This window comes from Bombus pascuorum, chromosome 2, assembly GCF_905332965.1.
Source record: "Bombus pascuorum chromosome 2, iyBomPasc1.1, whole genome shotgun sequence".
NCBI lineage: Eukaryota > Metazoa > Arthropoda > Insecta > Hymenoptera > Apidae > Bombus > Bombus pascuorum.
Window position 1 is genome coordinate 11,839,214 of NC_083489.1, and position 23,201 is coordinate 11,862,414.

At 37.8% G+C, this 23,201-nt stretch overlaps 1 protein-coding gene and 1 long non-coding RNA gene across 2 annotated transcripts in view; one reads left to right on the top strand and one right to left on the bottom strand.

Annotated features, from left to right (window-relative positions):
• The window catches only part of LOC132916509 (calpain-C), a 38,639-nt gene extending 38,592 nt beyond the window's left edge, over window positions 1-47 (bottom strand). The window contains exon 1 of the mRNA XM_060976582.1: window positions 32-47. The gene's annotated coding sequence lies outside the window, so the exon portion shown is untranslated. The remainder of the gene's footprint in view (window positions 1-31) is intronic.
• LOC132916529 (uncharacterized) overlaps window positions 1-23,201 on the top strand; it is a 142,980-nt gene that overhangs the window by 106,201 nt on the left and 13,578 nt on the right. The window lies entirely within an intron of this gene.

Consider the following 23,201-nt stretch of genomic DNA (forward strand, 5'->3'; position numbering starts at 1 on the left):
AGTCGCGGATCCGGACTCGATCACCACCAACCTAGCTGGCCTTCCTCCTCTTTCTCTCGTCGCCGACTTACTGACGACCACTATCCTCTCTCTTTTACCTCCCTCTTTCCGCGTCGTGATCGTTGTCTATACAGCTAAGTACTTACTTATCGAACTTTGTTTATGAAGTTCACGATGACTTACCGATGGACTTCTTATTGACCTATGAGCAGATAGCGAATATCTATGTATTTATGTAAAATTTAAAGGTACCAAATGCACGTACGAAGAAACAGAATATACATATGAAAAGTTATATAAAACATTAACAGTGTAGTCACCTTTATGAGATTTAGCGAATGAAAGAGATTTCTCCTTTGGTTTTACTTTATTTGGTTGCGACGATAAAAACATGAATTAGCAATGTTTGTATTTATGGGAAGTTTGAAGATGCAGGAATACACAGAATGCACGCAACATGCAAAAAGTGATACAATATCCAAAGCAGGATACTGATTATAATATGTGGTAAATGGTGCAAATCCGTGCTTGGTCATTATTTTACTTGTATCCTTGAACATATGAATTTGCATAAATCATATGTTCTGTCTATCGCAGCCTATTTATGAGATTCACTATGCTGAGTAATGTTAAATATTCCATTTAAATGAAGAATGCATTTTGATCTGAAACAAGCAGATTGTTAAAATTTAGTACATGTATATGAAAATTACTTACATATATTCCTGATCTAAATTGAATTTAGTAAGGATTGTATACTAATTCTCTTTTGGTGTTAATATCAGCCGAGTTTTCGATGAGGTCTGAAATCCTTCCATTGTTTTGAGCAGTGTAGCATGGCAGGATCTTGATAAAGTATTCCATAAAATGTTCAATGCATGGTTCCCGGAAGCCATTCTTTTTGCAGAGAACTTTTCTTTCGTGTTGAGGTAAAGTGAATAATAATTGACGTTTTAATGATCTATAAAAAGAAGTTTATTTTTAATTATTTCTCTTATCTTCTCGTATCTTCCTCTTCCACTCTAGCTTTTAATTTGCAAATTTTTCTTGGAGAATTGCTTAATATTTTAATTACTTTCTCCAAGTTTTAATTAAATTTAATTATAATGTTTCGATAAAGAATTGATCTATTTCGGAAGTCAGTGTGTTTAAGGTCAAGTTTCAAACTATCTTGGTCTAACTAGAAATTATATAAATGATAGTAATCAGAGTACGGTTGAAACGTGAGCCAGAAAACAATAGTATGCCTAAGCGTTCGATTACAACATCAAATACCTTCCCATGACGACAGACGCTTTAAACGGCGGCAGTAGCGAATTCTGGACGACAGGAAACGTACGAAATTTACCTAAATGGCGGGTGAAAAGTACGCGAGAAAAGGAATGAAACGGGAGCGACCGAGAGACTACTGGAAAAAGAGAGCAAAAGCAAATCGTAGTTGGAAGAAGAGAAAACGAGAATTGTAGCCCGGGGCTACAGGCTGATCTGGTGAAAGCTCGTGTACGTTGACTTTGCTCGAAATGTTCGTTTCAACATTATACCAGATATTGTTTATTAAACGACAGTTTATTTCTAGAACGTCCTATCTTATTACTAAACCATAATGCATAAACCATATTTCCCGAACAAATTTATCGTATGTCTTTTTATCTTTTGTCCTTCTAATTTAATTATGACATATCGATGACACTTAAATATGATAAATAAATATACCAAGTATAAACATGGAAAACGAGTACTTTAAGGAAATATTTCGTGAATAATCATAAATCTATAAATACAAGTGATTGATAGTAGAAGATGTAATTTTATATCTTTTTCTTCAAAAATTATAAAAATTAACTTACTGTTATCCATAATTTCTCTTCTAAATTATCTGAATGTTGAGGATTGTTACAAAATATAATTTCTTGAGTTGATAAAAGAGTTACTGAATGTATTACTTGACTTTTTAAAGAGCAAGGGAGCGCCATCTAGTAACGAGTTGAAACACTCGCTGGACGTATGAATATTTTTATTTCTATGTTTCTGACAATCAATTAGATACATACTTTATTAATATTTCTTTTAATGCTCACACATTAGACTTAAAGTACGGATAGAGATATTATTTAAAATACTACTACATATTTTAAAAGTTAATTGTCGGTACAGAAAACTTTAAAGCCCTTTCCCATTTTAGTATCATTTCTAACATCATTGATTCAGAATAAATAGGATTCCAGCATGATTAAAACATTGACTAACTGTATCCTCGTCTGTGCTCGTTCGTGATATTTCCTACATTTGCCGTAGCAAACGCAACTTGGTCTTTTTTCTAGGTCGATATGTCACCTTCGTCGGTGAAGATACATGAGTTCCAGATCATTGTGGCAAAATGTCTTGTTCTATGCCTTATTTATAATTTCATAGAAAAATTTAGTTTCGATTGAACCGTTACTGTATCGAATCGATAACGTCGCCAATAATACGGAATATGGGACACGAAAAAGCAATGAATGTTATGTCTATCCTGCAACTCTTTGGTGATATCACGTCTATTCTGTATCTCTATATTACTCTGTCGGTAATATCATGTTCTTAGTTATTGATAATGGCACAGACGAATATTCTTAGTCAATGGAATGGTATCCAACATTCTATCTTTACCATCCATTAATAATAGTAACTTACTGCATATTTCTAATATTTTCTGCCTCCACAGTGCACTGTTTTCTTACTATGCAGTACAAAAATAGATGATTTTGATCTTTATTTAAAAAATTAGAAATTAAACTTCGTTTCGAGGCACACGTAATTCGAAGAATTCGTAATTTTCTTGTCACATAGGATAGATTTTAACGAGTAAAATCGAAAAATATATACTACTTTTAAGGAGAACATTATTTTGAAACCTATGTGTACATAAAGTTTTTGCATTTTGTAAAGTTTATTTGAACATATATGCTTTATCAGTTATGTACGTCGCAAGAGTATAATTATCAAAATAAAACGGTATCGATTTGAATTAGATTTGATTAACATTATTTAAATTTTAAATTGGCGTTTTGCAAAATAATTCGCAAGATAGATCGGTATCGTGATGATGACCTTACCGATCAGAGTCTTTATGATGGACAAGTAAACACTACAATATACATACGTACATACATGAACTTTAAATATGCATAATTTTTAAAATAACGACCATCTCGCCGTGAAATTAAAATTGTTTTATTTTATTTATTAAATAGTACCATATATTTTACAAAAAAATTACAAATCCAGTATGTCCCAAAAATGTAGTTTCATTCGTAATTTGTGTGTTGTATTTGAAAGGTAGAAGAAACTTTGTAGTCTAATGGTATTTTTGGGATTTGGCCGATTGATCGCGATATAATTTTAGATTTTAGATTTCTGCAGTAATATGATAATGTGATTACTATATATTGTAAGAGAAGATTCAGTATTTTTAGTTTCATTAAATATTACGAATCATTTGCTTTCATATGCAACATTGCACAATCTTTCTTTTGATTCTTCGGTAACAAATTGCAGTTGTTGCCACTAGATGGCAACACATCTATGATTAATACTGATTTAATATAGGAATAAATTAATTGTAAATATGTATGTTATATCTGAACATCTGTTATCGTTACGTGTAATTAAGCGATACTTTTATCAGAATAATCAAATTATTTGTTTATATGAATGTTTTGTAGAATGCTGAAATGAAAGAAAGATTTCTAAACGTTGATAAAATCGAGGAATGAAATAAAATCTTAAACAATTCTCCGTAAAATAAGCCAATGCAAAATATTTACAGATTTAATTCAATGATTTAAACAATTCGAATTGTAACCCGATACTAACTCGAAATAATGGTTCGTTATATTTTTGGCGAAACTGAAATGGAAGAATTCAACAAAATTTGAAAGTTTCCACAGGCTGATCATAGCTGTTTACTAGTATTAAACATTTGCGATCGGTCAATACGTTGTTTCTCATTAAGGTTCTGGAGGAAAGAAAAAAGATAAAGAGATAGTAGTGCCACCCGTGGACTTCCATAGAATTCGCAGCTTCACGCTCGGATTCGTCCGTGGGAGCTGAAGTAAAAACTCGTAAGATTACAGCGATCGTCAGCACGATAAGAAGCCGATCGGATGAAAATCCACGGGAGGCGATAATCTAACCTGACGTTCGTTATCCTCTACATGTTTCCTCTTTTGAACCCCCTACGGAGTATCTTCCGATATATACAATTAATAATCTTTTAATTTTCAACTGTGCCTACCGAATGCTAGTTGTCACCGAGAAATCGAATAAATTGTGGTTTTACGAGACTTCACAGACCCATCAAAGAACGTTACTGACTTTGATCATTTACCATTCTACGCGAGGTGCTTCCTATCTACTTTATCATGCATTCAAGTCGTTTAATTAAATATTCAATTACGAAAATGTTCCATCAACATCAGTTCTAAGTACTTTACGCCGCTTGCATATTAAATAACATAAAATGTATATGCTCCATTCGCGAAAGTACTAATTTCAAACATCAAACTTATACTGCTGTAAATATAAAGATAATTAGATTGCTCTCAACAATACTTTAATATTTTATTAGACCTCTAGCGGAAGCGAATTGAATTGAATCCTGCATTATGAAATCTTATATTCATGTGCATCGTCTTTAGATTTAAAAAGCAAGAAATATATAGAATTATATATTTCTATGTAGAAATAGATATATCCAATATATTGTTGTTATATTTTCAGTCATAAAAATTATGAAGTGTACGATTCTATGTAACCTCATCGTGTTCATTGATAGGCAGAGAAAGAATAAGTTTTAAGGCGTTGAGCTTAACGATTTGAATGTTGCGTTTCGTTGTATAAAGGAAACATAAGTATACTTACATAGGAACAGGAAAAGAAAGAGTAGCAACGAACAGAAAGCATTATCTTTAACAACGTTAAAGGCGCCTCTGGCCGTTCTCAGCGCGCGATGAAACCACTCATGGACACAGAAGGAACAGGGTTACACGAAAGCTTACACACTTATACACTTGGGAAACAGTTATATCCGCGCACGTACCAACGACCCTTATTTATGTCGTCGCTTCTACGTTCCCTGTAACCATCGCGCGTGTTGTCTTCGTCTCCTTCGTCGCCCTTTTCTCGCCCTTCTTCCTCCTCTTCCTCTTTTCTCTTTCGCATTATCAAGCGAGCGGCACTGCGCTTTTACGGTCGGCGTATATCAATGACTGGCCTAAAGGAAGATGCGTGCACGGGGAACGGGAGAAAGGGGCCAGCCCCGTGACAATCCCCAGGATATAAAAACTTGCGTAAAGTTGTCCCACTTATGGGAACCTCGGGGGCCAACCACTCGCTGAATACAGCGCAATCTTTTATTTATCAACGACTTAAACCACGATTTTTCTCATCGAAATTGAAGATGTTCTGGTGTTAAAGACCTTCGGTAAGTACGGGAAATATGTCACGAGCAAATACGATGCTTGGTAAACTGAATGTAAACTTGGTAAACTCTTGCACGACCGTCGCTAAAATACTTTCGCGAATGATCGATGCTATGTCTCTTTAAAGATTAGTATATTGTGATCTATTGACATAGTGGCGCCATCCATAGAAAGATAGGTGAATGATAAGATGAAATAAATTTACATAAATATAAAATGAAATTTATTTTGTAATAAGTTATATTTAAAATTGTTTGGAAGGCAATATGCATTTTTAAAAGATAGTTGTTTTCATTTTTATTAATATAAACGAGTTATAATATGTAATACATAAATAAGACGAGTCTCGGAACTCGTCCTATAATAGCATTCCTCCCGCTAGCCTCTCCTTATTCCGCGCCTGATTGTAATTGTAAAATTTGTTTCTTATGCTTGTACATTTCATTAGATTTTATGAATTGGATTACACATTAGATAATCTAATCTACTAAATCAGATGTAGAGTGAGCCATCGACAACCGTATGAGTGTTAAGATCGTAAAGTAGTATACAGTATACAGGATATGATTCGGCCAACTTCGTGCAACATCGACTTCATTTTCGAACGCGAATGTGTTAGTCTGAACGTTTACATGAAAATCCTCTACTTTACACTTCGTTCGATCCTGTTAGGTTGCAGACCGTTGATTACGTTTTCCGTGATATGAATGCATAATAGTTCTTATCATGCAATGAGACCACTGTATCCCGAGTATAATCAATTATCTTATCATGTAACACGTGTTCGTCAAAATTGATCGTTTATAATAATATACGCGTATTAAATGAGCTGTTAACAACTATGTTATATTTATATTACACGAGTATTACAAAGTCATAAAACAAACCAACTTTGTGGCGTGGTTCTGAAAAATGAGTGACCGATGAAGAGCTTTTGCTTACCTTTTCGAATTTTCGGGTGAAGGGTAGGTGTGGACATTTTGAACGTTCCTTTCGGTTGCGTACGGTATCTGTATAACATATTTTGAACGTGCTTCTCTTCAGAAGGCCCGGAGCCCTGAGCCCCGAATTCCACGGCGACTATTACGAAGCGTACAACACTCGCTTTCTCCAGTCTCTGCGCGAGCAGGTTCGCCATTAGAATTACAAATATACGCGCTACACGGCACGCGCCCTGGGCGCTGAACTTCGTCGTGGTTTAATGTCAGACATTTCGCGAGAAATTCATCACAGACCCTCGGGCTGCGAACGCGTCTTTACGATCGTTCTTCGGTTTGGAGCAGCGAGTCGTGGTTTAGAACGACCGGTAGAAAGATCGCAGACGCCAGATGGTCAAGGAGACTTCTTGTAGGGAATTGTTATTAAAAGATAGGTTAGCCATAACCTTATCGACGTATCGACTTAAAAGGTATGTCTTATTTTTTACGGTAATGTTATGTGGTGGATCACAAAGGTATTTGAACACTTTGAAAAATTTTACATATATATTGTATATGTTATAAAAATATTTTATAATTTCAGTAGTATTATAATAGAATAAGATAATAATATACGTTATGGTATATGAGTTACAAGATATCTATTGCAAACATATATATATTTAATACAATATTAGTGTATATAATGATGGATTATTTAAATATTTTATGATCTCTGTAAAATATATGTATATTTGTGCTATAATATATATATATTTTTTATTACAATATTTTATTACAATATCAATGAAATTTCAAAATGTTTTGCATAACATAATATATTCATAAAAGTCTTTTACAAGTGTTCATTGTATATCTGATTGTTTTGTCATGAATTATTATAACATATTATAACAACATTACATAATATGTATTATAATATAATATATGAATTATAATATCGAGTTCTCAAATTACCATTGGGGAGGAGATTTCGGAAAGATAAATTTAACAAATGCAAATGGTTCATTGTGGAATAATCATGATCAAACAACTCGACCTGTTGACACGTAAAAATCACGATGCACAAATAATTCTTGACTCGATAAGATCGAATACAATAGGGTTCTGTCCAGTATCCAAGTTAATCGATGCGTCCTTTCTGTTTTGAAATCCAGGTGCGCTTCAATCGCTGTCATCGAATAGGGAGCATGGAACCAGCGCAACATTTGAACTCTCACGGTTTTCTAATCACACGGGTGCCATCGATGAAGATTGTTGCCACGATTCGCTTCGGAATCATCGTGAAACTGTGCAAAAAGAAAAATCGCTATCTTCTTTTGTATGGAACGATAAGAGCTGCTATTTGCGGTTCCCACGCCCATGGCAGACGCGTGCACATACACAGATTTTTCGACGGTCTTTCACATTATCGTCTCCGTTGTACTTATCGCGAAAGTCGACTCCGACGATATGAGCAGCCAGAGTGCGAGTACAACGTCACGATTGGTCCTTCTTCGTCCGACTCTCCGCTGTCAGGGGTTCTCATATTCTTACGGATGTTGCCTCGGTTCTTGTGAACAGGTGAAATGATGATCACGTTACCGAAAAGGTAAGTAACTCTTTTAGGTTATGTCATATACCTATTCGTAGTTTGAAATTTGAATCACACGATTGTATATGTGTATTTTTGTGATACATATTTTTAATATTGGTTAAAGAATATTCTTAGTATTCTTGTTAAGGAAAGTAGTTTTAAATACCGATCAAAGAAACATCTCTGCCTTATTTAACATATATTTATCATATTTTATCATGTCTAATTTATCAGGCATCTAAGTATATACAGCTTTATTTTATTCCGCTCTGTTGCCCTTTATACAAAAATAATTCTTAATATGTACTGAATTGCCTACCCATACCGTTTTCACTTGACGTAGTCGGTGCATGTAACGAAGCGCGCGTTGAAAGCGAAACGAGAAGCGACGAAGAAAAAGCTACCATCGGCGTCGCGGTTAAATGAGAAACATGCAAATGGCCGACTAGAACAAGAGCGTACTCGAGATACCGTAGCGCGATAATATTTCAATGTACGCTACCAGTATACTCCTACTTGGCCGGCGGGTAGCCAACGGAGGAGCGTAGGGTGTCGCCTCGTGTGAATCAACCTTGAAGTGGTGACTTTCGAGCCGGTTAGCCCGAACGCGATCATCCAGCAAAAGAAACAAACGAATACGACTAAGACTTAATTAGCCAGCCAGGGTCGGTCCAGGGTGCTCCACGTCGTTACGACAAAATCATTTGTGGCCTCTCGTCGGGGTCCCTCGAGCGCGTCCGATTGGTCCCGACGCGACGATTTAATTACCGGCGTCTTCCCCTCTCCCGTCCTACCTTCACACCGGCGTACCTCTTCGATAATTAATCGACCGCTTAATTGATTAATCGATTAATGGTCGGCTACGATCGAACGCGGCCGGTACCGGCCAGATAAATCGTGTAAGCGCTTCGAGCTGTCGCGAATCTCGAACTCTGCTCCCCATCGTTCTTTTTTTTTCTTTTTCTTTTCCTCTTCTTTTTCTTCCTTTTCTTTTTTCTGCTTCTGCACAGTCACGACAAGACAAGAACATGAACACGCTCTGTCCTATGGGGTCCAGAATAAAAGCATTCTCAACGCTGGTTATGTCTTTATTTAATTTTTATCGTTGACCATCGATTACAGGATCTTCCCTCTGCTTTGTTACAGATGCAATTATTTCGCGATCGAGAGTTTGATCAAAGTTCCGTTTTATCCTGATAACGCGAACAAAGGGAAAAGTCTGCAACAACATCTGTAATTGTCAGCTCGTTGGTACACCGTCGAATACAGAACGTGGAGTGTATAGGAATCGTGTACGATAGATGTTGAATTCCGTGTTCGCGGTTTCCGTCGAGTTCTACCTTCGCAAGTTTGATTACACCGTGGACCCTTCCGATCCTGCGACCGGAATTAGTTTAGCACTTGATTTGCACTCGTCAAATACCCGAGGTTGATTACGTTGTATGGAGAGATCTTAAAACTGTCAGTTAGTATGAGGTACTTATGTTTAGAATTATTTCTGAACTATAGAAATATCAATTTCGATAACAATATGATATTTTATCGATAAATCTATCTCGTTTTTTCTTCTATTAGGAAACTATGTAATTTTAAAGTTATAGTTATCCTATACTTATGCACTGTTTCTTGAATATTTTTAATTATTTTTTACTATTTTTATGTTTTGATTCCATTTTTGTTTGTCGTTACATCTCTAGTCGTATTTTTCTCATGATTCGATCACTAGGCGTACAATTTAACTTGTAATGGAGGGTGTTCCTTTTTTTTTTTATCGCAATCTAAACTTTTGCCGAGCAATAACTTCCAGGAATAAGTAAAAATTGGGAAACTCGTCGTGAGCCGAGACGGAACTCCCCGGTGAGATTGACGCGTGGTCCGTCGTAGTAACGAAGTAACGTAACTCGACGCGATTGTAACGAACATCCGAACTAATCTAATTTACCAGAAGCTTCTGTACACGACAGTGTATCCGTGCAGACACGTCGTGGCGGTTTTCCCTGTGTTCTACGTAGAAATTAGTTTCCAAAACAATTCCGAATTGCAAATGGACCACGATTGGGATTCCTCGTTGAAATCCTCTAACTTGTACTATGAATGACTGATAACGTCTTTGATAAAAGCAACCCGGTATAATCTACCTACTGCAATAAATATCGTCGATCCTTATAATTCTTATTGTTCTTATAATTTATAAGTTTTCTATAGTAGAAGAAAGAAAATGTTTTTTCTTTTTATAGTATACTTTTATAAGTGTACATATCTCATATTTACTTAGGACTTATAATGGTATCTTTATAGAGCCTGTACATAAAATATACGATGTATTAAGAACACTTCAAAAATATTTTTTAAAATAATTCGCGATGCATTGTTCACTTAATCCAATGTTTTTAGTAAAAGTTTCATCGATGGAGTTGATTAAAGTATTGTTTCATGCCTTCCTAACGTTCTTTTTATCACACGATTCCTCATCTCTTGTTCACCAAATCTGTGTGCCTTCGTTAGTTCTTTCGAGGTTTACGTGTCTGGTTTGTTTAGGAGGTAGTGGAGAACGTCGGTATAAATCCAGGGTTTCGTCAGTCAGGGGGTCAACGGAGCCTTTGATCTAGATGAACCTCCTGCGAGATCCCGTCGTGCAACATTTCAAGTTTCTTTCTCGAATTCCTAGATCCTCGGTCATATGTACGTTCCAGATCATGTACGTGATCCGAAGAGAGCAACAGATAAGATTCGTTTCCATTAAATTTCATTTCTTTAGCTTCGTTTACTGCTCCCTTGCGCCTTCCAATCAATGTTTTGCTGATTGACAAGATGAATTAATTAGCTGACGATTAAAAATTAATACTTCCCATCTGTTCTTCTAACAACATCAATTTACAAACTTTTATTGTATTTTATATTAAATTTTTGTAAATGTTATTTATAGATGATATTATTGGCTGGTTATCACGTATCGTATCACGTATCACGTATTCGTTAAGACATCTCTCGAAGAGACAATTTCCGTGATCCAGTTTGGTTGTCGAGTTCGTAGTCATTGGTTCGCGGGATGTTACATTAGAGGCAGCGATAACTCGCGTCGTAATCAGCGCACGATCATTCGCGTCGTAATCAGCGCGCGATCCAGCCTCGTAAAAATATAATTTACCGAAGCGGGAGAAAGAAAAAAACAGAGTGTGCGGGGTAAAGAACGCAATGATGACCGAGAAAGAAGGAGTCTTATTGGAGTTGAGGGAGAACGATAGAAGACGAGGAGCAGAACCATTGCGCGGGCTCAAGCGGAACGAGTCACGGCGGAACGATGGATGCGCGAAATTTATTACGACGGTTTAAGAATATAGGTAATTATTTACGTTTATTGTCCGATGCTGATGTTTATGGTTTATGTAAATTATATCCTGTAACGAGGGGAGGGGGATGGTTAAATCCCCTTCATGATCCACTCTCGTTCATTTGCGTCCATCGTGTCGCGAAATCTTATTGTTCGAACGACAGCACGTTCTTCTCGTTTTTTTTCTTGATATTTTACGAACGATGAGACCGAGGCAGATCGATCAACTCTACGATGAATATTCAACGCGTAGTAAGATTGTTACCTCTGGAAAAACAGTTCGATTATACAAAATGTAGGGTTATTGGGACTTCGAAGCGGTATATATACGTATATTTGCTACAAGGACGTCTGTCCTTATCGAGTATTATTAATATTTACATGATATTATCGTTATCATATATCGTACATTTTGTTTTATCAAACAAAAAGCTCATACGTTTTAATTCCTCGGCGGACATTACGCAGTAACGTAATAATTTTCTGAAAATATCCTCGATCATGCCTCCTTTGTCATACTTCTCCTGAATCGGACCACTTTTAAAACGAGTTTCCATATCAACATCGCGAACGTTCCACGGACTCGTTAATTCACCGCGCTATTATTTTCACCGCGAACATTACGACGTTTCTTGCGCGGCAGAACGCTGCTTCAACTGGTAATCTCTTCTCACGGTCGTGCACAGTGAAAAGAAGGAGGTGGATGAGAATGATGAGAAGGTGGAGAAGTGTCTTGGAAGGACAACGACGAACTCGACTGGATGACGACGATGACGATGGCGGTGTGTTGTTGGTGGTTGCCGACGTCGAGAGGGCCTTTAACGTCGCGTTTGCAAATTGGAACATAAAATCACGGTTGTAACGGGCGCCGTTGATTGTTCGTTACCAGCGCTGCCTACGCATGGTGCGTGTGTGCACCTGCGGTACGTGGTTGTACGCGTGTGTTCGGCCTGACGGAGGCTAACTACCGTGGAACGATGCATATAAAAGGCCGTTCCAATATTTCATCGGCCGGTATGCGGTAGAGCCATCGAACGCCTATCGAGATCGAATCGATTTCTCATCCGATCGTTCAACCAGCTACGCAACGATCTTTCTAGATCGTATTTTGGCCATTTGGCAGTGGTACCATTCGTTATTTCGTTGATTGTCGTTGATTGTTCGTTCTTCGATTAAAATTCTAAGCAAAATTTCTGTCCATAGGTAACATATCGTGCAGGCTATACCCGATAAATTAAAAAGATACGCGCATAGAAAATATTTACATCTCAATTTTAAAGCATCAGAGGAAAGAAATTTTATGACATCGGAAACTTATCTTTACTGCGATTCTAAATTAATTTCGATTATAATCCCTTCTCGCAAATGCCGCTGCATAGTCTTAAATATTTACTTTCTCTCCTCGTAACTTTTAACCTCGATCTTAACGCTATCTTAAGTATCGTATCATCAAACAAGGCCGACTGATTACAATTTCGAAATTTCCTCACCGCAAAACTTTTCTGCCTCAAGACCGGATGTGACGAGTTCTTACACCGGTGTTGGTGAAGCAGTGAGTTTCTCACCGCGGCGGCGGCGGCGACCGCATGCGTGAGCGACGTTACGCGGCCTGAAAGCGTAGTCGGCGTCTTTCCAGGTAATTACGCGGAATAGATTCGGTATCTCGATGTCTGGTTACCTCCGAGGGGGGAGAAACGACGACGACGGGTAATCCAGCCTGGACGAAGCATTTCGATCGGTCGTTTCTCTCTTAACAAATGTCCATTACAGTCGTCTTCTTGGTCCTCGTTGAACGTTTGCCGGTCACCGTTTGCCCGGTTGACATGTTCGGGGGCGGTCAGGGCCGAAAGAAGGAAGGTATTAGCTAGAAGAGAAAAGAGGACGAGAAAGAAGGAGGCGCGCCTTTCCAAGGCACACAGGGCCCCCGCCGGGTTACTAATTGCAATCACGGTCAACAATCTGCCGAGGCAGCAGACCAACGGATGCGTCGAAGAGAACCTTACACTGAAGTTCTCTTCTTTGCCGGCCAAACTGCATTAAGCCTGCTTCACAGTGACTCTTCCTGATCGAATTCTATAAGTCCTTTCAAATCCTCGAAAGATGAAGTCTTGAAATTATATGTGTCACTTCTCTTTTCTTTTATGTGGAGTTTAATGATATGATGACTTTTGTGGTAGTATACATTGAGTTGGTATAGAAGCTTGATATTTGATATGAAGATACCCTAACGGCGTGTTTCGGCAGATTGTCGCGGTCACGATCTTGTATACTCGTTAACAAAAGTACATACAGTTTATGCATAGTATGAAGATTGGCTGTGACGTATCGATAAGCATACACATCATTTATTCAACCAATGATAGTAGTAAAAACGTAAGTAAGACGATCTTTGAAAGAATTATATGTTTACATATGTAGACGTTTCTTAATTAGCATCAGATGTACAGAATATCACAGAATATATAATTCTCTAGACATTCTATGTATATTAGAAATTTTCGTTATTTTATCTTCGCGAATCCTTCGTAGAAATTGTAAAATTTCTTAATTTATCGAGGTTCTATGGTAAGATACCTAATAAAAGAATCGATTGGAGCTGGCCTGCACTTTCGGTGACGAATGTACGCAGAGAGAGGAAAGGAGCTCGGGGCAGGCAGATTGGCTGATAGTTTGCATGGGCTAATGGGAATTCGCGATGGTTACTAATTGGGTAGATCGTCGCTCGTCGATATTGGCCGGCAGCGCCAGCGGAGAGCGACCAATGGAATCTCTCTATCGGCGGAACTGACATCGGCTTTTGTAAACCGCGGCTTCGCGACTTGGAAAAACGTGCCGGACGGCGCGGCGGTCCCTTCTTTTGCAAAGTCGAAGGAAGAACGCCTTTCGGTACCCTTTGCTATTCCGCCGATTCGCTCGGCTACAAGCAGGTTCCTCGAATTCCTTCGCCCTGCAGGATCGCTTTTGCGGTTCCCCTCTGGTTCTCGTGAAACTCTTGATTTCCCAAATGGACAATTAATTTCGTTTCTTCGCTGGTCCCGCGAACTTTTTCATTTCCTTAGACTTTCTTGATAATTAATGGAATTTCTTAATCTTCTTCCTCGATAATTCTTCCTCATTTAGTTTTCTTTTGTTGTTGTATAGTATTTATGCAAATTCATATTTTCGTGGTTACAGGTAAAACTGGTAAGGCAGAATGTAGATAGAGATTTGTTTCGCTAATTATTATAGATGTTATAAGGAGCACAGGACTTTGAATATTTTATACAGTGGTTACAAAAAGTATTTACATAAATACTACATTGTATTTATTACAGCATATTGTACAAACTAACTAGTCAGATCCATATTAAATTTTGCATCATTTAGTAGCATTTTCATGTAAGTGCAGTGTGAAAATGAAATATAGAATCTGATAAAAAGACGCTTCGGCAGAAAATAAGAGTCTGCGCAGACATTTTTTTGTAAACATTGTATATCTTTGCATATTACATGTATCTTTTTACTTCAAACTTTACATAGCTACATAAAAATCCACAGGCTATCTATAATTTCGCTAATGTAACTGCTTGCTAATCGATTGATTAGTCTCCATTAGCAAAATATTACTATTCATAATTCGTGATTCTAAGATATCTGTAATTCAATAGATTATGAATACTGAAATTTCAAATGGAATATTTCTTGCGACACTTCGATACGATACTGATTATGAGTGGCATAAGTTTTACATGAATGAGATAAGGGAAGGTCGCAGGAATAAATTTCCGATGAAGATTACGAGTCTTTTGTCTAGTTTCTAGATCCAGCCTTAGCTTGTAAAATATACATCGGTTTGTGGACATATTTTAGGGAACCGTCGGAACGACGTCCAGAAACGACACGAGAAGGGTGGCTGGGCCTTCTCCTGTACACGTGTAAAGTATAAGGTTATACCCGTAAAGTCGCGCCGAGCGATAACGCGTCTCCGATACCAATCTAGCATGACGCATGGCGTCCTTCCGGAGAATTATGTTGCCTCCAGGTATTTATTGCCAACAGTATGTCGCCGCGGCAAATCCAAAGAGGTGCTATTTGCGAACGAACGAACTGGAAGAGCTGAATTTTACTAAAATTTTTGCCCAACATATCAAATCAAATTGTTTCATAATGTTCGAAGCTTCTGAAGATCACCAGCAACTTTAGAAATTACTATTTTCAAGAAAACGTGTCGAATATCAATTAAGATGGCTCTACGAAAATATGAATTGAAATTAATAATTCGAATGATATATTGTTCATTAACAAACAAACAAATCTCAGCAAAATTGAACCGACTATTAAGTAATCTACAAAAAATATGCGATTTTTGAATCTACATAGGATTTCTAATTCATAGGCTACATGTTTCATTATCTCAACAAATGCATAGTAATGACAATCACGAGAAAATCTTTCCATCGCTCAATCATGTCGTTTTAGAATGTTTTCTCAACATTATTGTACCCAAAACTTCAGGAACACTGTACTTTTCCTAAAATAATTTACTGATATGCATAAGAATGACTAAGACTAATCTTGGAAGAACTCTTCAACGGTTTACCACTTCGTCCTACGATCTAAAATTATATCCCCTCTTCCTTATGTAATTATACGAAGAAAGGAAGGATCCTAGCAGGCTCTCGCTAAGAGTCCTCTTCAACGAGCAAGAACGTCCTTGCGGCTGTTGGTGAACGGCCTCGAGAAAGCTCTCCTTCGTTTCCGGGCTGCGCGACGTGGCGATGTGTGCCAGACACTCTCGCGCGCCTAGGAATTCCTGACCCTGCCCACCTTGACTGCCTACCCACAACGTAGCCTGGCCGCTGCTTGGAAGCGTGAACCACGGCCCCTGTAGAAGATAATCGCGGGCGTGAGCGCGCGTGCACGCTACTCGCGCACGCGAAACTCGCGTCTCTAGGCATGGGCACGGCCGCTTCGTTGGCATCCCTTTGTTGTACCTACTAATACGCGTCTATTTATAGCTGTGGCTAGCTAATAGTCGCGCGTACTGATTCCTAACGCCGCCTTCGAGCTATCGAATCTTATTACCCGGATTCGCCACAAGTTACTCTGGGAAGAATATTCGCGAGTATACACATTTTGCAATTAGAGTTGAGATTCGATAATTCGAATCTCAAAGGACGAAAGAACGAAAATTTTCAAGTTCAGGAGGTTCTGATTTAACGAGATTTTCAAATGGGGGAGATTTAACAAAGGAAAACGATTCAAAGAGAGAGAGAATTGCTTTGTATAGGGACTAATATTTTTTGAACTGCAGTGGCTCGACGAAAGATAAGTTCAACTTCTAGGGGGCAATTATTTATTTACAGGAATATGTGATGATTTATGTTATGTAGCTTAGTTTTTGGGTACTGGGTATTGCAGAGGTATGTTCGCTAGAATTCTACGACTGTATTTCGAGAGAGGAGGAAACAAGAAAGGAAATATTAGAGTTGAAGAACACTGTCTTCATTTTTCAAATTCGATATTTAATGTTAGCAGCTGTTAATTGAAATCGAAGAGTAAGGAAGATTGCATTTCCTACTTAGAGAATTTTGGAATATTACCGTTCAAATTATCCTTGATGACCAACATCCTGCTGACACTATTCGAGATGCGAGACTTTGTTATAGGCAGAATTTCGTTGTTTTTCAATATGCGATACGAGGTTGTGCACGTGCCTTTGCGAAAATTCCTAAGGCCACCTTCGAACCATCAAACCTTTTCCTTCAGATTCGTATTCTTGCATGAATATTCGCGAGTGTACCTGTGCGAACTCGTTTTCTAATTATTCGCATAAATCAGAACGTCCTAGGCGGGCGAGAGCCGCGAACGCGTTACAAATCGCAGTGTGATCCGATGCAAATTGCAGCGGTGCATTCGCGTCCATCGCATCGGTTAAACCGATAAATCAAGATCGATTGCAAATGCAGCGCGGTCCGTTGCTGCTATGCTATCAAATCGATCGAGTAGTGGTCATCTGTTCACTTGAGTTATGTCCGACGTGTTCCAGTCTGAAACGTATCAATTTCCACTGACAAGTTATCGACACTTTTAGGGAAACTCGCCAAGATTCAATTGCAGTTGTATAACGCAATAATTACATAACATTTAGATATATGTATATTATAGGAACACTTATATTATAGGACAGCACTCGAGGATTGCAAGTTGGTTGGTTCATTACTGTATTTGCAATTGTTAAAGAAAGTTGTTAAAGAAACTCTCGAGCATATAGATTTCTAACTAGTATAAAAGATTTAGGTCGCAGTCTTTTGAATATTCATTTATCAAAATACTTTAGCATTAGGCGTTGATTGCTTCATTACTATATTTAGAGTTGATTAGAGGAAATTGTTACAAGAATTCTTAAGCATATAGATTTGTGAGAACACAAAAGATATAGGTTATAGCCTGAGTATTCATTTGTCAATGCGAGGTATATGTAATTGACTCGCGCCAAACTCATTCTTAGATCCGTATGGTAATCTGAGGTAGAGGGATACAATGAATAAGGCGGAGGAGGAAAAGCTTTGTAGCCCATTGTTGCAATTTTTTTCGTGCCTGTATTGCTACATATGACGCGTGCTATCATGAAACACAATTTTACAGCGCAATCAAATTTGCAGCCGATGTCAGTTTAAAAATGTAAATTCCAAATCGACGAATTATCCAAGGAATCGTTACATTTCCATTCTTCTGTACTAAATATATATATACATAAATATTGGGACATCTTGAATATTTATTATACTTGTCGTACTTCTTTTGTTTAAAATAGCCGCTAATTGATCTTTTATTTAACATATTTCAAAAAATGAAATTCCCAAGAGGTAGCAAGCTTCACAAAGATTACAACAATTGAGTATTGATGTTATCCCCGATTCACCACACTTTCCCATCTAATTTTCCCTTATTCTGCTCACTTAATAATCTTCTTAAACGGCTTAGAAAACAGGAGAATATCGAAAACACCCTACCATAGGTTCTTTTTCTAAAGAGTTCTTGTTATTACGTATATGAAGCTTATAATCGTATTATATACTGTCAGAAAAATGTATTGAAAATTACGGAAGATATTTCAAGTAAAAATGTTCAATTTCAAACGCGTTATATCATTTGCAAATGAATGGCTTAAAACTGCGGGGACTTTCAGGATGACATAACAAAACAGAAACCAAAGAAACTAAACTCGTTCGATATTTAAATTTAAAATTTATGAGACATATTTCGCAATGCGATATAATGTCGGCTAAACGACGTTTAGGGAGTTCCATTACCATTCCCGAGTTGACTACGCATAACAACTGTTCGGGTATCCTCTTAGAGGCTTTGGAATCTCTCTTGTTGGTATCGAATGGGTCGTTCGCTTCATCAGGAAGCGATTGTCGTGCCGGCGAGAACACGTGGGACGACAATCATCGTAGGAACGATCGCCGAGATAGACTTTCACTGACATTCTCCTGCGGTGCCGCCTCCCACACCGTATGCACGTGGTGATTAGCGACGAATTACGACGCTCGTTCTCATCGATGATATTTCTACCACGATAACGCGCGACGTGGGTTTCGCTGCGTGTCTCTCTATCGGTAGTGTGCCTCCTTCTTGTTCGAGACACAATGATCGCTCGACATCGCGTGCACGATCGTTGAAACGACACCACTTGCTGCCTGGAACCGTTCTCGGACAAAGTGTAACGCCTCACACTCGAGTTCCTTGGGAACAATAGTGAACTAGTTGGCACGTGATTTCTTCTCCATAACGATTTGTGATTGTTCGATTTTAATTATTTATACAAGTTCCTAAAAAAGAAAAGAAATATTTAGAATGTGTGATCTTAAACTTCAAGACAAGATATATCGTTTAATGCTGTTTTCTTCATTTATAAACAATCGAATTCTACATTAGAAATTTACACTTACATGTAGCTGCCTTAGGTCAATGAATCAGCTGACGAACGTTTCTGTGTGCATTCACACTACGTGTTTTTCATTCTAAAGAAACAAACGATATTTCATTATATTTAATGTCACAGTCACATCATATAAATATCGCCCACTTCATTTTTTAATACTCAGCATACGTATTAACAATTCTGCTCTTTTAAAAGTACGTTAGTGAAAAGAAAATACGTAACATATAATGCTAAAGCATGGGTTGCAAAATACTTAAACTTATCTTGGCTTTTTATGAGATGAATATATAAAAAGTAATCCTAAAGAATAGCGTAGGTAGGAACTATGCAAATTGCACAGCTGACTACCGATAATTAACTTATATCCCATGTATCACACCACCTCCGTTAGTTTTGCAAATAAAAATTTATGTCCTTAATGGACCACAATCCGAATCAGCGACGTATTCAGTATATTGAGACAAAGATATTTAAACAAAAGATTCGTGAATTTTGAAGGTGATAGAATCAATGAAAATCAGGATAATCAATACCGCTCCCTGAATTCCATTAAGCCGCGGTGTATTCGTGAAAAAGCGCGTCACGTACGTGAATAGGCATTTATAACAGTAACCGTGCATCGATTAGAAATCGATCAATTGGATTTAGAACCCGATAGACTTTCACCGCCATTCTCGGACTCCTACGCTCACCAGGAAATTCCCCTAAGACGAATTAATTCCTACGCCGTGACGGCCTTAAAGGCCTTCATGGGTGCATTCACTTCTCGATACACCGACTACAGCAATGGCGTCGATGGAATGCTAGTATTTGTCGAACGATTCCCGACCATTTGTATCGTACCCGGCAGCTATTACGTTTTTGATGGATTGATAAAAATTGCTCGTTTGTAGCCAAACACGTTTCCATTCATAAGACCGTTACATGAGTTGCTGATTTTATAATTAGTTTGGTCAGTTAGGTGTTTGAAGTTAGATACACTGCGGCGCATAATTATTTGAATACTTTTGATTTATTGCAAATTTATAAAGTGTACTTTTCAAATGAAACTCTTTAATCTAACTCTAGTTACTGATATCGTATCAGACAATCACGTATACTTAATAGATATTGGTGTAAATAATAGGTACTATTAATCGGTATAGAAAATTAGCAATAATTAAAAGTGGATAAAAATTTGTTCTGTGATAACATCTAAGTTAATTGATTTTAAGCGTGCAATGTTATACCTGTATACGTTTACAGTACAATTTCCATGAAGCGATAACTATTTATTAAAGGTAAATATAAAACTATTAAAGACTTTATTAAAGAGTTTATTTTAATTTCCATTAAAAAGTATATATATATATACTTTTCTTTCGGTTTAGCTATTTTTTAGCATCTGATCTCATCTATTACAAGGGGTAAATAATTAAGAAAAAAGGTCTTTAAACATATCAATTCTTGATCGAATTGTATCAGATATTCGGGTACATGGGTGCATGGATACATACCTCGAGAGTGTGAACTTAAATAATCTTTCTTTTTCGAGTTATTTTCAAATACAGAGTATTTGCTACTTTCTGGTATTGGAGAGATATGTTTATCAGCGAATAGTCGTTCGATGATAACGGCATTGTAGACGACGTGTAAAAGAAGATTAATCCATTGCAAGCTATTATAGGCAGCTACTTCTTTGCAGCCTTTTATAAGTGCACCGGTTATCTTATTTATGGTGTTATGGTTACAATATTTCAATTGCCGCCCACTTGAATCGGGCCGCCTTGCAGGTGGTCAGAAGAACAGTTCAGACCAGAGCGAACATCGCGAACGGTGTTTGCCAGGAAGCATCGCCGGTGTTCTAACTCTAAATCCCAGGTTTATGAGGTTTCCGTGTAAGCCAGCTACGTTTCAAGAAATTTATTATCTTATCGTGCACCTGTGTGCGCACTCGCTGCGTTTCGCAAAACAACGATGATCGCAGCCAGATACTATCCCGCTACCTTATCGATTGTTAGTCTTGATATCTTTTTTGCGTTATTCCACATAAGAAACTATTTCTCGGGAGGAAAAAAATAGGAAAGATTAAGCGTCTGCAGCGTTTTTCCGATCATCGTCAACCCTACTGAACTTCTCTAACATTAAAAAATAGCTGTTTATCTTAAAATATTAATTAAAACTATCTTCTAAAAGAATATATACAACACGCTACATTGATATTACGTGTATTTTCCTACATTTAACAATAACAACCAAAAATGCCAAATCCTGTGATAGATTCATTGCTGTTATGCCACTCTTTCTTTATATCAAACGATCAAAACCATTTTCCAAATATCTATATGCCCCTCACATTTAACGCTAACAACCAGGGATACCATATCCCAACTTGACAAATTTATTGCTAACTATTATTCTTTCTTTATCCGAAACAATTAAAAATACTCCCCAAAAAATATAACACTTTATACCGATATGTTATACATTTTCATGTAACATGTAAGTCTTACAACGAAAGGTACCAAATCCTATGACAAGTTCGTGGTAACAGCCACTCTAAGAAATACGAAGGCTGTCGTGGGTGGTAGAAAATGGTGTGGCTGTTATACCTATTCTCGCACAGAAAGCGAGCACCGTGTGGCGTCGGAGTCCCGAGCATAAGTCGCGGTGTTTACGAGATCCCCACGTAGGCGAGTGGCGTTTAGCGAAATTCATTACTCCACTCATTACTATCCGCGCGCGAGTTTCTCCCTTCCTTCGGATGAGCTTCTAAGTCCTTTCCTTTGCTCTCGGTTACGTGGCTACGTTCAAATCGCTATACTTTACGAGCGTGCCGGCCGTTTTCTCCCTTCCTCCACTTCAGCATGGGCATTTAGCATTCGCGGCGGCGTTAAAGCGTGTAGGTACGCGCACGGTCGCGTTGTCCGCGCGTACACGCACGCGGCGTACACACGGTCGCCGACGCAGTTAATATAAATCTCGCGGAACCACGCGCGCTTTAGGTTAGTTCATAGATTTATGCGGGCGGCACTTATGAGAAAAGGACGAGAAGGGGACCCGTGTACTTTGGGGGACCGAGCGCGAAGAAGAACGAGAGGAAGAGGGAAGACGAGCAGGATCTATTGCCGCCCGCGGATTTATATATTAATTGCCTTGTCGGCCGCTACGCCTGCTCGTCCCCGTGTAAGAGAATTGTTATGGTAATGAAGGTGCCGCGCGTGGGTGTCGCGGAGACCGTCCAGTCAGGTTTTGTTTCTCGCGAGTCGTTAAAGGACCCGTGATTAAAACAGATCAAAGGGGCTGCAGTTCTTGACCATCGAATTCAGGACACGTGGAGAAATTTCACTTTTGTACGGTTTTCTAGTGCCAGACAAAATGGCAATATTTCAGAGTATTTGAAAGAACAAAACGTACATTGTATATATGCATTCTTTATATTGGAACTCTTTCAGAGTGACCATATTAAATTTTAGTTTTTATGATATACACAGTTACAGAAGAAAATACTTAACTCGTTCTCTAATTATAGTATGTCATATGCGCGCATACTACGTCATATAAGTGACGTTGTTCATACTTGTCCAAATTATTACTAAATTCGTAGACGTTGTATTAATGGCAATTATACAATTTGTTTAATTCATTACACTATATCCAAGAATATCACCGTGTTTCGATCGAAAGTGTTTAGAGATTGGTCAAATCAACTTCCAAAATGTTCAAAATCGTTGTCAAAATAATGAGAATATAAAGACACCGCCTACGAATCATAACTAAGAAGATGAGAATTGTAATAAAAAATAAGCAGGGATACATTAACATTTATCTACGTGTATAATAGCTTTGTCATTAGAATTCGTTGACTCTTCGTAACTATACTAAAGCAATGAAAAATATTGAAAATTTTGAGCGATTCTAATTCGATCCTAATTCAGGACTGTATAAAGAGAGAAGAAAAGAAAAATCGCCTTTAAGGTAATCC